The sequence below is a fragment of the Lithobates pipiens genome, unplaced genomic scaffold (assembly GCF_037356315.1).
Source record: "Lithobates pipiens isolate NorthernLeopardFrog02 unplaced genomic scaffold, aLitPip1_a1.2 Scaffold_18, whole genome shotgun sequence".
Classification (NCBI taxonomy): domain Eukaryota; kingdom Metazoa; phylum Chordata; class Amphibia; order Anura; family Ranidae; genus Lithobates; species Lithobates pipiens.
Genome location: NW_027507758.1, coordinates 312,224,035 through 312,238,573, shown reverse-complemented (window position 1 = coordinate 312,238,573; position 14,539 = coordinate 312,224,035). Strand labels below are relative to the sequence as shown.

The 14,539-nt window shown below is 42.9% G+C and overlaps 1 protein-coding gene across 1 annotated transcript in view; it reads right to left on the bottom strand.

Annotated features, from left to right (window-relative positions):
* GPR63 (G protein-coupled receptor 63) overlaps nt 1–14,539 on the bottom strand; it is a 79,787-nt gene that overhangs the window by 13,765 nt on the left and 51,483 nt on the right. The window lies entirely within an intron of this gene.

Below are 14,539 nucleotides of genomic sequence, written 5' to 3'. Positions count from 1 at the left end.
TTTGTACTTACCTGTTCTTATGAAATACCAATAAAATTTATAAAAAAAGGGATAATGAAACCTGCTCAAAAAGCCAATGAAATTCAACCAAACCAACCATTTCCTTGTTTAAACCAATAATTTTTAAGCAAAAGATTGCAGAAATGATCAAAGTCATGATTGAACGATTGTTTTATATATAGATTTATATGGAAAAAGTTGTTTATTGTTCACAAATAAACATTCAAAATCAGGACATTCTTACAGCTGGACTAGACTAAATAGATTACCAAATCTTAAAGATCTGGTTGCTAAGTGCCCTCTGCATGATACAATGTCTCAATCTGGTTCTACTGGGTTAAACAACATTTTTGAAAACCTTAAAAAATCCAGGCCCAAAAAAGGAGCAACATACATTTTTTTTGCAAATATAAAATTTATGCACTAAGCGTAATCCTGCTGTCAGTTCCATGACTATATTACAAAAGGCAGGAACCAAGCATACTCCCGAAATCAATAATATCAAACTTTTTCTTAGTCTGCATTGAACTTCTAGTGAACCACCGAACTTCCACCAAACTGTGCAGTGGAGCAACATCCCTCCCGCTGATATCTCACACTGAAAAGCGATCTAAGTACAATCATCAATAAAATATTTTAGATTTTTATAAAAAAGGAAGAGCCCATGGCTATCCAGTAAACATATGGCCCATTTTACATCCATTGAAATGAGCAGGGTATCAGCGGACCACTCTGCTCTATGTGTGGCCTGGAGTAAATTGATTCCGCTGTTTGTTTCCCTCCCATATGATCCACCTAGATGGAAGAGGACATATCCACTTCTGTTTTTTTTAACAGAGTAGTTGTAGACGTGTAAACAGACAGAAGTCAGTTTACAGCCACTGGTCCATAGGTGTGAATGAACTGTTCAATCAGGTCCGCCTGAAAAATCAACAAGCGGACCTGACTGGTCCCTTCTTGTAAGGGGCCAAACTGTGCTAGAATCAAAAAATTCCCACCATTTACTTTAGTTTATTGTAATCCCTAGCAGAAAAGAGTCAAGGTAGAGAGCTGCAGTAGAAAACTTGTGTGCTGCAGGCTCCTCTCTCTCTATCCTGCCTCACAAATCACAGTCAAACCTTTAAAGATAGGTTTAAATTTAATTGTTGGGAAACAATTTACTGGCTTGCAAGTAAGCAGCAAGGATGGTGTTCCACCATCACCAATGGAAGCAGGGGAGCCGCCCCCTAAACCAGTGTACATATTTGCCAGCACAACATGGATCAACAATCGCCATAAAAAGTTTTTTTTATTGTAGAGAAATCACATCACAGAGACAATTACAATGTTTTGGAGCCATGTAGGACCCCTTCGTCAGGCCATTGATAAAGTGTAACAGTTTCAAAGTAGAATATAAATACAACAACCACCAATCAGAACATGCAAAAACTGAAAAAAAATAGTACCACCCCCATCCTCTGACGTCAAATCCCGCCAAATCATTAAAAACTAAAAATGGTGACTAGGTTACATGTTGCAGGCATGAACATTAAATTACTACTACTGGGGAACGCTGCCTGGATGGATTGCTTCAATGTGAATGCAGCAGATCAGCCAGATGCACCCGATCCGAACAAACGGTCACTAGGACCCAGAGGTACAGCTACCATCCAGTTAAGCCAGGCCGCCAATCATAGCGTGCCACGTATGCCCCTCACGTGTGCTGCTGTCGCCATGGAAACCCATCACATCAGGCAGACACCACATTAGGTATACCAGAAAGCGTAAAGGAAAGGTATAATCACTCAAAGTCCAGCAACATACCAGTACATTGATGGTCCTTGTTGGGCATATATTGTAATTTTTTTTTCATGCAGCCTGTGCACTGAAGGAAAAAAGAGATTGATCAGTGAGTATGCCCAGCATTAGAATACCGTCCTTCATCCACCCACTTCTAATGATGGGAATACATGCACCATTTTTTTTTTTTTTTTTAACTGTGGTGGTGAAATCACCTCTTACAGTGCTGGAGCCGCTGATTTTCATATCGTGAGAGCAAACGCAGTTGCTGTCAAAATAAATAAATCAGTGCTGCAGCTGAATTGCGTACATGAAAGGCAAACGATGGTAATGATAAAACATTGACTCAATAAAACAATTTAATTTTTTTGACTATAGTTGTCCTGGTTTTGAGACGATTTACTGTATCAGCAACGTTTCACATACTCATCAGCCTACCTGCAGGTATATATTTGCATTTCCGCGCTTAGGTAGGTTTCTTTCTACACTACTACATTTATGGACATATTATAGTTCTATATGTCAGCCCCTTCATTGATGTGCCTCGATTTCCAGGTTTCATGTTTTTTGGACCCCAGCATGCAAAGCACTGTGCCTGGGCTCAGGACACAGTGTTTTTTTTATACTATTTGGGATTCAGTCCCCCTTCAGCATATCCTCAATTATTTTTGGAGATTTAAAATTAACCATTGGAAGGATGCATGTGGGGAGCCAGGCGTGAGTTTGCATAATCCTTAGTTTTAACCCTGTGGATACTTATGTGTAGTGTCAATGAATAAAATGTAAGTAAACCATATCTGTGGAAATGTTTATGGTATAATCTGTTTGTGGCTATAGAGATTATTTATTATTTTGTATTTTGCAATTCTTCAGATATAAACTTCTCTGTAGGAACCCTGATAAAAGAGAGGATTTTTCCAAAACACGTCTGGTTCAGGGAGACAAACTTATTTTCCATTGACGTTTTTAATTGTATCCACATTTATGTATATTCATGTACAATTATTAGATGTATTTTTTGATATGTGTTTTTTCTTGGAATAAAGTTTCTATATTTATAATTACTTTTTTGTGGTAGTGCTCTAAAGCCTCATGCACACGAGACGCAGTTAAACGCGCGTTCAGATGCAGTTGGACAGTTTTTTCAACTGCACCTGAACTCATTCAATGTTATCCTATGTGTCCATGCACACAGTCTCGTTTTTTTCCGTTTATATGCAGTTGCGTTTAATCTCGTTTTTCCAGAAGCAAAAAAATGCGTTCAGAAACAAAAATTTCTGCGTTTCAGACGCAAAACGCGGCAAAACGCGATAAAACGCGGCAAAACGCCGCTACCGCGTTTAGCCGCGTTTGCGTTTATATGCGTTTTTAAAGGTGACCTTTTTTTTTACATTAAAAATCTCAAAAATGATTGCAAATGATGAAAAACCATTAGAAAAATATTTTAAACAATTGCAATTGCAAGTGGACAATCCACAACTTGTGGCAAGTGACGTGGCAAGTGGACAATCCACAACTTGTGGCAAGTGACATGGCAGGTGGCAAGTGATGTGGCAAGTGGACAATCCACAACTTGTGGCAAGTGACGTGGCAGGTGAAGTGGCAAGTGAAGTGGCAAGTGACGTGGAAAGTGGACAATAGACAACTTGTGGCAGGTGACGTGGCAAGTGACCTGGCAGGTGACGCGGCAAGTGACTTGGCAGGTGACGTGGCAAGTGGAAAATCAACAACTTGTGGCAGGTGACTGGCATGTGACGTGGCAAGTGGACAATCCATAACTTGTGGCAGGTGACGTGGCAAGTGACGTGGCAAGTGGACAATCCACTTGTGGCAGGGGACGTGGCAAGTGACGTGGCAAGTGGACAATCCACTTGTGGAAGGTGATGTGGCAAGTGACGTGGCGAGTGGACAATCCACAACTTGTGTCAGGTGACGTGGCAAGTGGACAGTCCACAACTTGTGGCAGGTGATGGGGCAAGTGATGTGGCAAGTGGACAATCCACTTGTGGCAGGGGATGTGGCAAGTGACGTAGCGAGTGGACAATCCACAACTTGTGTCAGGTGACGTGGCAAGTGGACAATCCACAACTTGTGGCAGGTGATGTGGCAAGTGATGTGGCAAGTGGACAATCCACTTGTGGCAGGTGACGTGGCAGGGGACGTGGCAAGGGACGTGGCAAGTGGACAATCCACAACTTGTGGCAGGTGATGTGGCTGGTGACGTGGCAAGTGGACAATCCACATCTTGTGGCAGGTGACGTGGCAGGTGACGTGGAAAGTGGTGTGGCAAGTGGACAATCCACAACTTGTGGCAGGTGATGTGGCTGGTGACGTGGTAAGTGGACAATCCACAACTTGTGGCAGATGGCATGACAGGTGACATGGAAAGTGGACAATCCACATCTTGTGGCAAGTGACGTGGCAGGTGATGTGGCAAGTGACGTGGCAAGTGGACAATCCACAACTTGTGCCAGGTGATGTGGCAAGTGATGTGGCAGGTGATGTGACAAGTGGACAATCCACATCTTGTGGCAAGTGACGTGGCAGCTGACGTGGCAAGTGACGTGGCAGGTGACGTGGCAAGTGACATGGCAAGTGGACAATCCACATCTCGTGGCAAGTGACGTGGCAGGTGATGTGGCAAGTGACGTGGCAAGTGGACAATCCACAACTTGTGGCAGGTGACGTGGCAGGTGATGTGGCAAGTGACGTGGCAGCTGACGTGGCAAGTGGACAATCCAAAACTTGTGGCAGGTGACGTGGCAAGTGACGTGGCAGGTGACGTGGCAAGTGATGTGGCAAGTGGACAATCCACAGCATGTGGCAAGTGACGTGGCAAGTGGACAATCCACAACTTGTGGCAGGTGACGTGGCAGGTGACGTGGCAAGTGAACAATCCACAACTTGTGGCAGGTGACGTGGCAAGTGACGTGGCAGGTGAAGTGGCAAGTGACGCGGCAAGTAGACAATCCACAACTTGTGGCAGGTGATGTGGCAAGTGACGTGGCAGGTGATGTGGCAAGTCACGTGGCAAGTGGACAATCCACAACTTGTGGCAGGTGATGTGGCTGGTGACGTGTCAAGTGGACAATCCACAGCTTGTGGCAGGTGGCATGGCAGATGACGTGGAAAGTGGACAATCCACATCTCGTGGCAAGTGACGTGGCAGGTGATGTGGCAAGTGACGTGGCAAGTGGACAATCCACAATTTGTGGCAGGTGACGTGGCAGGTGATGTGGCAAGTGGACAATCCCCAACTTGTGGCAAGTGACGTGGCAAGTGGACAATCCACAACTTGTGGCAGGTGCCGTGGCAAGTGACACGGCAAATGCAAGTGTACAACTGCTCTCTATGCTGCTGCTGCTCACTCTGATCAAAATAGCAGAAATAGTTAAAAAAAATGCTTTGAGAGCTTGGGGAGGGTCTACATGATGTTATCTTTATAAACGCGTCTAAACGCAAACGCGTCTAAACGCGTCTAAACGCGACATGCAAACGCGGCAAAACGCGCGTTTCTAAACGCGCGTTTCAGCTTTTTTTTAACAGAGGTTTCATCTGCGTCTCGTGTGCATGAGGCCTAATAAAAGTCCCACTCTAGGGGTAGCCTCCTTTTTTGTTTCTGTAAATGAACTGTAGTGCTTTTCTGCAAAAAGCACTAAAAAACCCATAGGTGTGAACCAGGTCTAAGACGTTTAGTAACATAATGGGGTTAAAAAAACTAAAATTAGCCCTTTATAGTAAAACAAAAAAAAGCAGATAATCTCTACTGTAAGGGGTTAATTTTTTTTACTGTAGAACTGTGAAAGTAATATTTACAGTAGCGATTATTTGCTCTTTTTGTACTATAAAAGAGCTAATTTCGTTTTTTTTAACCCCATTTTGTTACTGACCAATTAATCGATTATGAAAATAGTAATTTCATAATCAATTAGTTGTCAATTAATCGATTTGTTTTTTCAGCCCTAGTTTCATCATCAAAAGTAGAAAGAAAATACAGAGGGTTTACCGTACGATGCAAAACATCTGGTAAGACCCTACAAATGCAGCTTTATAGCAACAGATCACTTTGAAAGCGTAAAGCACATTGGGCATTTAGTCCCAGTCCATAAGGTTTCAGAGTTTATATGCTGGTGGAGGTGCGCCGTCCAGCCCCGCTATCTGCACCCTGCAAAAATCTTTGCGAGGTTGACAGCTACAGCATTTGGATGGGGCACCAAGCAGTATTAACATTTAAGGCAGTATGTGCCAAGAATGAATGCCCACAGTAAAAGCAGTTTGCATTCTAGCCATTCGTTCCTGAACGCATACTGCCCTAAACGTCAGTACTGCTAGCTGTAACATCCAGCCCCCTCCAACTGCAGCAGCTGGCAGCCTCTAACAGAGTTTGACAGACTGCCAGCAGTGAAGCTGGATGGTGCACCTGTGCCCTCCGCCAAAACCTAAATGCCAGAGCCTTATGCACCGGAGCTGAAAGCCCAGTGTACATGGGGCATAAAAGTGATCTATCGATGCAAGGAAAGGCGGGACAGAACTGATGTGACATCACATCCCTCCTGATGTAAACACAAAGCATAAGCATTGTTCAAAACAGACCCCTACAAGCACCTCCTATGAAGTGCTGTGTGGCATGACCTGAAACCTAGGAGCTGATCATTCTAGCTCTTGGGCTTAGCACTGATGACCATCTGCTATTTTAAAATAGAATTGGGGACCTTATTCTTTATATGACAGGTCTTACCCATTCCATACTCTATCCAAAACTAAAATAAAAAGTTTTGGCTTTCGCTATACGTTAAAAGCAGAGTTCTGCCAATTTTTTAAAGTCAGCAGCTACAAATACTGCAGCTGCTGACATTTAAAATATGGACACTTACCCATCCAGGGCGCCTGCGATGTCCTCACTCAAAGCCAATCTGTCCCTCGGCTCTCAGGTGGAGGCGCAGCCATCTTCGGTAAGAGAATCAGGAAGTGAAGCCTTGCAGCTTCACAGCTGGTTCCATACTGCGCATGTGCAAGTCGTGCTGCATGTCCTCACTCATCCCTGTCTTCTGGGACCTGTGTGTCTCCCAGAAGACAGTAGGGGGGCGGAGCCTGCGGTGATCTATGCCTGGAAGTGGGAGCAAATACCTGGATGAGACAGGTATCTGCTCCCCCCTCCCCCATGAAAAGTGCCAAATGTGACACCAGAGGGGGGGGGGGGGGATTTCAAAAGCGGAAGTTCAATTTTTGGGTGGAACTCCCTTTTAAGTTATGTTTTACTAATACAACATTATTTGTATGACAATTTTATAGCCTGCCCTACTGAATTGGGCTGTTTGAATTATATAAATGCATTGAGGTTTATTTACTAAAACTGGAGAGTGCAAAATCTGGTGCAGCTGTGCATGGTAGCCAATCGGCTTCTAACTTCAGCTTGTTCAATTAAGCTTTGACAAAAAAAAAAAAAAACCTGGAAGCCGATTGGTTTCTATGCAGAGCCGCACCAGATTTTCCACACTGCAGTTTTAGTAAATCAAGTTTTAGTAAATCAAGCACATTGTTTCACTAAATGAGAGTATTGGAGTATATCAACTCGTTCTCTGGCATTATTTTTCCACCTGATATTTGTCTATAGCAAGCACTGGTGGGAAGTTTCAATTAAAAACTATTTTTTTCAATTATGTCTCAGGATTAGGGATTCATTTTTAAGAGAAATGAAAAAGAAAATATAATTACAGCTAAAATTGCTATTACTTGGTAAAATTAATAAGCTGATATAATGAAGAGTACGAATTAGACATGGGTTATATTATATAGATCTCTTCCGTTTAGAAGGGGTTAAGCTTTGGAGAGCCCTTTGAAATGATAGAGATACCTCAGCTGAGGCCTCATTTATGACCCAACTGTCTCCATAGCAACCATATAATCTATCTAGTAAGAGTATCCTAAATTCCAGTCGTTTCCATCTGCAAAAATACCCAATAGAAAAAAAAAAAAAAAAGAAATCAAAAGATTAAAAAATAGCATTTGTACATTTTTTGAAGTCAAACGCTGCAGAAACCATTCTGCTGATGAATGCGGATAATTGAACACTAAGGGCAAGAGAGATAAACATACCACAAAGGCAACTGTGAACATTGCAATATGGCCAATTAATCAAGATACTGGAACTCTAGCAGCACCACTATACAGTAGCTCAAACTAACATAAAATAGAACATGTGGAGATTGATGATAAAATCCCACTGAAACAGAACATAAAAAATAGTATGCAAGGAGATTAACAATAACTAAATTCATAATGACACATGACCTTTGCCAAAACATATTTTTAAACTGTAAATTTATATATTATTTTACACATACACACTTTTTTTTTTTTGTGGTTATGTAGGCAAAAAGTTTTCTTACCTCAATGCATTCTCTAAAATAAGGTTAAAAATCTTTTATAAGTTGCTCCCGAGCCCTCCCTTGCACACGTACCTGAGCCCAATCTTGATCCAGTGCTGTGCCTATCTCTCTCTTCCCACAGGAGACTTGGCAGCAGAGAGAGCCATTGGCTTCTGTTGCTGACAGTGAAATCCTGTGAGTGGAGAGGGGGGCAGAGCATCTATAGATGCACACAGCTCGGCTAGGGATTGAGCACGCACATCTGCCCCCATAGCAAGCAGTTTGCTTTTGGGGAAGAGAAGGAAGGGAGAGTGCTGGCGTGGAATCCCAGAACAAGAGGTTTGGGGTCGCTCTTCACACGACTGCACAGAGCAGGTATGACATGATTGCTATTAAAAAAATAAAATAACCTTTACAATCATTTAAAAATTCCGTATTACTGTAGATAACTGGTAAAATACCAAAACAAATTGGAGGGTCTGTAATGGTTGCTGAAATCAGAGTAGGCAGACAGCCTATATAAACACTATTAGATTGTAAGCTCCCAGAAGCAGGGCCATCCTAACCTTGTATTAAATTGTTGATGTATTTTCTCCTTTTATATTGTCAAGTGCTGCGCAAACTGTTGGCGCTATATAAAATTCTGTATAACAATAATACTAATGGGATACTGTAGACTCTTCATGTATTACATTAAGGGCACTTTCACACTGAAGCGCTGGGGAGTCGGTGGTAAAGTGGCGATTTAGCGGGGCTTTTCGGCCGATAGCGGGATGCTTTTATCCCCTGCTAGAGGCTGAAAAAAGGTTAAAATTGCTGGCAAAGCACTGCTGCAGCACTCCTAAAGCACCTCAAAGATGCCGCTTCCGGGACTTTTTTTAGCATCCTGCTAGCGCACTGCTCCAGTGTGAAATCACTTGGGCTTTCAAATTGGAGTGACATGAGAGGCACTTTATGCCACGTACACACAACCGGACTTTCCGGCAGACTAGGTCCGATGGTCTTTCGGCGAAGTTCTGACTGACTTTCCGAATGAACAGACTTGGCCACACACAATCACACCAAAGTCCGACGGATTCGAACATGATGACGTACGACCGGACTAGAATAAGGAAGTTCATAGCCAGTATCCAATAGCTGCCCTAGCGTCGGTTTTTGTCCCTTCGGACTAGCATGCAGACGAGCATATTTCTCCATAGGAACTGGGTCTGGCAGAAACATTTGAAACATGTTCTATTTCTAAAGTCCGTCAGATTTTTGGACAGCAAGGGTCCGATGGAGCCCACACACGATCGAATTGTCCGACGGATTTGTTCCGTCTGACCTTTGCTGCCGAAAAGTCCGGTCGTGTGTACGTGGCATAACAGATGCTTTGCAGGCACTATTTTTACCACTATAGCGCCTGTAAAGCACCTCAGTGTGAAAGTAGCTACTGAAGCTCTGCCCCATTTTTAGTTACTGGTGTTGAAGCGATTGTTGCCAATTTTAAAAACGAAACACACACACACACACACACACACACACACACACACACACACACACACACACACACACACTACAAGGGAAGCCTATGCAATATTGTGGATGACACTTGCAGACCTGGTTTATTCTATATGCACTTTGACGGTATGTGCAAAGGACACTACACACAGGGATTTCTGGATGACCCCCATTTCTCATGAAGTTGTGGAAAAATGTGTTAGTAACCTTCCACAAAAACAGAAGAACTCATGATTTCTTCTAAGTTAAAACTGAGCAAAATAATTGCACATGTAAGAAAATCAGGCTTGCTTTTGATTTTTGATACAACCGAATATTTTAAATAATAAAACAAATGAATATGGCATGTACAAAAAACTTATGGGACCCTTCACCTGATATTTTGTTGTACAACCTTTGGAGGCCATCACTACAAACAAGTAGCTCTCAAAAGAGACGTCTGCACCTGGTAACAGGTAATTTTGACCCACTGCTTCAACTGTCCAAGGTTTGAAGGGCGCCTTTCTCAGACTGCACGTTTCAGTGCTTTCCATTGATGTTAAATAGCATACAGATCAGGACTCGTAGAAGGCCACTTCAGAATAGTCGGGTGTTTTGTTCTTAGCCAATCTTGGGTGATTCTAGCTGTTCGTTTTGGGTGATAATCCTGTTGGAGGACCCGTGACCTGTAGAAGACAGAGATTTCTGACACTGGGCAGGACATTTGCCTTTCAGAATTCCTTGACAGACTTGAGATTTCATTGAACCCTTCACAGATTTAAGACATGCCCATGCCAGAAGCAGCCCTTAAACATACTTGAGTCTTCTTTATATTTTATAGTAGATACAGTCTTTTCTTTAAAGGTTTTTCATCTGTAAACTGAGCTAATAAGATTTGCCAAAAAGCTCCATATTTTTCCATCTGCCCAAAGGATATTGTCCCAGAAGCACTGTGGCTTGTCAATATGTATTTTAGCAAATTCCAGTCTGGCCGTTTAGGTTTCTCATTGAACTGTGGAAACCTCCTGGGTTTTCTTCCTTTGAGCCAACTTAAGTTTAAAAGCAACAAATGGTGTGATCAGACACTGATGTGCCTTTACCTTGGAGTATCTCTTTGGATGCTTCCCTTGGTGGAGGATAAAGAAGCACCATCCTGCACCACTGCCAGCTGCCTGTCAAAATCTATCGTATAAAATTTTATTTATAAAATAGCACATTTGTGTGAACTATACGATGTGGCCCTCGGAGTGAAAAGTTTGGAGACCCCTGCATTAGTCTGCATTCCGGTATACATGAGACAATTGCTTTTAATTTCATCATTTTTCAGGAAGAATGAAGCATTGTTTCAAGGAACTGCAGATGTGTATCAACACATTTGTTCATGGCTGTATATATCTCAAGTGTCGGTCATAATTAAATCCATATTTTTACATATAGAATAAATGACAAACGAACTAAAAAAAAAACGTATGGTCCAGCTGGAACTGACTATGTAGCGGATCAAGATAATCACTGGCACCTGTTCATTAGATCAATACCCTTGGATGTATTTAATCACAGCACTTGATAATACTGGGTTCTACAACATATGTACTAATCTCTCAACTCTTATGGCATAGATCTGAATATTGATTTTAGGGCTGGTCTCAATATATTTAGTTTGCTTTAGCATTGGGACTATTGGAGCTTTTCAGTCTACAAGTTCATGAGGGAGTACAGAGGTGAAAGTGATCCTGTCTCCACTGGGCCAGTTAAAAAATAAAATAAAAAAAATAACTGGCCTGTAAAAAAAAAAAAAAATACAGTCTCTATACACACCTTCTTACTCCTCTTGAAACAACGCTGCTCACGGGCCACCACAAATATTCCACATAGGAGCCTGTGGGAGGAATCATTGTGTAAAACGAGGGGAAGCAGCTACTCAACTATCAGATACCTCCAGAAGCTGGAGAGCAGTGAAGCAGGTGGTTGAAGACAAAAGCCACCGGAAAGGTAAATGTAGAACCTCTTCTTTTTAAAGGCAGGTGTAACAGGGTCATTTTAAGAAAACTGAACAATACATATATTTCGATTTGTATTTTTCATAGACTTTATGAAAATTCTGTTTTGATTGAAAGGATTTTTAAACTATACGTTTTGCAATTGTCCTCTTGGCATCAGTAAATACTGGCATCAATAAATACAGTATACATGGCAATAACAGAAACTGTTATGTATTAATGTTGTCTGATCCATTAGTCAGTAGGGCTTCACATAGCTTTTTGTTTAGTTGGTATAGAAATAGAGTATAAACTAAGCTAAGATTTTGATCCAGAACTTCTGGGTAACTGGGCATGTCTACCATACCATATGTGAAGAAAGTCACCACATATAGTAGCCATCTATGCAGTATGGCAGGGGGAAGAAGGTTGCCGGTTGGCTACGGACCATGTACCAGTATGTAAAAACCTTGTCATTTGTTTCTAATGCTGGGACATTTTAAGAACATGTTTTAGCGGTATGTCAGACATGAACCCAGTCTTCCCTGCCTAGTGTGGTGTTGAAGTGACAAAAGAATTAAAACTAAACTCATGGCTATTGAATTTAGACAAGATCTGTTTAGCCACCTTGATTGGCTGGGCTGGAATGATAGATTGCCCACGCATGCACACGAGTTCAATCATTGTGGCACCCAGATGTGCCAACAATGCTTGTGCAGCCCATTGTACATTTTAAAAAGAACTTTACAGACAGGCAAGCTTGTTTATTTGCAGAGCCTGTCTGCTTGCTTTTTTTTTGTACAGTTTAGTTCCAGGTTAAGTGGCGTTATCATCTGCTCTAATGTATGGATATTACACAGTCTAAACAGTGAAAATGAAGACATTAGGATTTTTCTGTACTAAATATTGAAACATTTCTTCTTAGGGACAAGTATATTTCTATGTGGGTTACACTGAGAGGAGGGAGAAGCATTAAAGTGATTGGAAAACTAAATTTTTTGTTAATTAAAATAACAAACATGTTATACTTACCTGCTCTGTGCAATGGTATTGCACAGAGCGGCCCCGCAGTGCCTGTTCTGGGGTCCTCTATCAACGATGCCCGCTCCTCTTCTTTTTCAAGTGCCCCCATAGCAAACCACTTGCTATGGGGGCAATGTGCGGCCACGCTCCTGAGTTGAGCGTGCCCATAGACACACACATTGCAGCTTAGCCCCACCCCCCTCATCACAGGATTTGACTGACAGCAGCAGGAGCTAATGGCTCTCACTGTCCTCAGCAAAGCCTATGAGATCAGGAAGAGAAGGAGAGAAGACTTCCTGTTTAGGCATGGCAACAGTTACCACAGGGTGCACCTTGAATCAATCATTGTACTGCTGCACGGCATCTTGAAGACTACCATAGTCACTCTATGTAATTACAGACAGCCCCGTCTCCTGGCTTGCTCAAAATTTTGAATGACTCTAATGCCCCGTACACACGAGCGGACTTTTCGACATCCAAACTCCGACGGACTGAGTCCGTCAGACTATCCGATCGTGTGTGGGCTGCAACGGACTTTAGCTTCGCTAAAGTCTGACGGACTTTAGAAATGAAGCATGCTTCAAATTTTCCCGACGGAACTCCGCCGGACCCGGTCCCCTTCGAAAAATTTGCTCGTGTGTGTGCTACTCCGACGGACTAAAACCGACGCTAGGGCAGCTATTGGCTACTGGCTATGAACTTCCTTATTCGAGTCGGGTCGTACGTCATCACGTTCGAATCCGTCGGAGTTTAGTGTGATCGTGTGTGGCCAAGTCCGTTCGGCCGAAAAGTCTGTCAGAACTCCGTCGGAACTCCGGCAGAACTCCTTTGGAAGTCTGTCGGACATAAGTCCTCTCGTGTGTACGGGGCATTAGAGTATCACCATTATAAGTTTTTACCTCCATTCAGCTGGGGATAGAAGTCATATAGAAAGAGTGAAGACAGCAGTCAGGTAACTGTTACAAATTATAATTATAAGGGGGTATGGCAACGCACCTGCTCCATGCCTGCTGCGCTGCAGTGCCAGTCATTGAGAATGGCACCCAAATGCACTATACAGTAGAATTTTGAAAAGAAAAAATAAGTCATGCAAGTTTTTCATCTGTTGTGGTGCACCGACAGCCCAAATTTAAGGTGGCACAGGTTATAACATGCATTAGTGGTTATAAACCCTTACAAACCAGTTTGACCTACAGGTAAGCCTAGATTAAGGCTTACCTGTAGGTCCAAGAAATATCTCCTAAACCTATACAGTTTAGGAGATATTTACAAAAAGACAGCCACCACTGTCTACGGGGCATGCGCCGTAGACAGCGGCGCGCAGGCCGCAGCGATATGCTGCTCGTGTCGGCTCCCGTGCGCATGCGCGGGAGTGATATCACTGCGGCTCCGGCGAATCACAGCGCCGAAGCAGCGAGACCTGGAAGTCACTCCGGGATACATGGCAGCAGCGAACATGAAGACGGAGGACCGCTTCAGGGGCTTCGTTCTCAGGTAAGTTATTCATAATGAGGTAGTATGCTATGCATACTAGCTCATAATGTCTTTGCCTTGCAGGTTGCTTTTTTTTTTTCCACTGCCTTTACTTCCTCTTTGATGCATTTGTGTTTGCAACAAATTGCTTGAAAGTAGAACTAAGGGCAAAACTTTTTTTTTTAGGTTTGGATAGAGTGGAGAGGGATTTGAACCCCCTTCAGTTTTTATTGCTGTCTGTGCCGCAACTCCTTCAGATCTGCGCTATAGCCAAATGACGGCTACAGCGGGGATCTACTTTGCCGGGATGCCTTCAATAGACGTCCTTCCCTTTGCACACCCCCCATGCGCTGTGATATCAGAGTCAATGAGACTCGGGTGATCACCGATCGGAGTAAGGAGTCAATCCCAGCCCCTTACCACATGATTAGCTGTCAG